Here is a 1,648-nt window from a genome sequence, read left to right as displayed (position 1 = left end):
CTCTCTCTCTCTCTCTTTTTTTTTTTTGTTTCCTGTTTCTTCCTCGAAAGATAAGCTACATCACGCTTGTGTCTAAAATATTAGCAAATCTCTCTCTCTCTCTCTCTCTCTCTCTCTCTCTCTCTCTCTCTCTCTCTCTCTCTCTCTCTCTCTCTCTCTCTCTCTCCAGAAGCGTCCACTTTCCTCTTCAAGGCGATATAGTGACTAAAAATAGCAGCATAATACACAAAGAAGTATGACAAGCTTGCACGAGTTTCCCTGATGCACTACCAGTATATCATACAGGCGGGCTTTTTAACATCCGCAAGCAATTAATGCTTGTGAATCACGTTATTCAGTAACAAATCTAGAAGCTCTCGCATTAGTTTGGTCTCTTAAACATTTCCGTGACATCATTTATGGTTATCCAATTACTGTGTATACTAACCATGTTACCGTCACACAACTTTTCAAAGGCAAAAATTTATCTGGTTGGATGGTTCCTCACCATTGAAGAATTTAATCCTGACATCAAATACCTGCCGGGTCGTGCTAATTTAGTATCGGATGCGTTGTCCTGCAATGTTGCGGTTACTTCAATTACTCAAGTGTCAAATTTTTCCATTGCTGAATTAGTCAGTGCTCAGAAAAGTGATCCTACCTTGTCTAAAGTCAACCAGTGTTTACAGTTTGATGATCAATCTGTTTTGCCAAAATTGCCTATTCCCTTGTCTGAATTTAGCTTACAAGATGACATCTTGCTACGTAAAGTAATGATTGATGATCAACTAGTGACTCAACTTGTCATTCCAGATAGTTTGATTCCGACTGTACTGTCTCTTATTCATGATCTCCCTCACGCAGGTCATCCTGGTCGTGATAAGTCCATTGCAATGGCACGTACTAAGTATTATTGGCCAAATATGTCACGAGACATCACTAATCATGTTTCTCAGTGTGTTGGTTGTGCTCTCAATAAAGGAAATACCAAGACTGCTCCTATTCAAGAGTATCCTACTCCCGCATGTCCGTTTGAGACAGTAGCGATTGATTTGTTACAGCTCCCTCGTAGCACACAAGGCTCTGTGTATGTCCTAGTATGCGTAGATCATTTCAGCCGATACACAGTACTCATTCCTTTGCCTAACAAATCTGCTTCTAGCGTTGCACATGCTTTTGTTTCTCATTTTATTTGCCCTTACACTACTCCTTCAGTATTGCTTAGTGATAATGGTGCAGAATTTAAAAATGAAGTGCTTCAGAAAATTTGTCAACAATTTCACATTACTCAAACTTTCATCACTGCCTACCATCCTGCTTCCAATGGATTGGTAGAGAGAACTAATCGTAAAATTCTTACCATTTTGAGACATTTAGTGGGTAAATTTCATGAATCTTGGCAAGATTGGCTCCCTCATGTGAATGCTTGTATAAATGCCACTATCAATTCATCTACTGGTAAAACTCCACATTCTATTGTATTTGGACATGATAAACGTTTCCCCTTTGACATGTTAGAGAAACCGCGTTTACCAGTATATTCTGTTGATGACTATGTTCAAAACCAAGCACGAGCTATGCAAATTATTCATGATAAAGTGCGTAGTACTCTCCAGTTGTCACGTACTCAAATGACTCAACGTCAACATGCAAAAGCTACTCCTGTCTC

The sequence above is a fragment of the Portunus trituberculatus genome, unplaced genomic scaffold (genome assembly GCF_017591435.1).
Source record: "Portunus trituberculatus isolate SZX2019 unplaced genomic scaffold, ASM1759143v1 PGA_scaffold_522__18_contigs__length_968829, whole genome shotgun sequence".
Taxonomy (NCBI): domain Eukaryota; kingdom Metazoa; phylum Arthropoda; class Malacostraca; order Decapoda; family Portunidae; genus Portunus; species Portunus trituberculatus.
The sequence above is the reverse complement of the archived record's forward strand: the minus strand, read 5'-3'. Positions refer to the sequence as shown.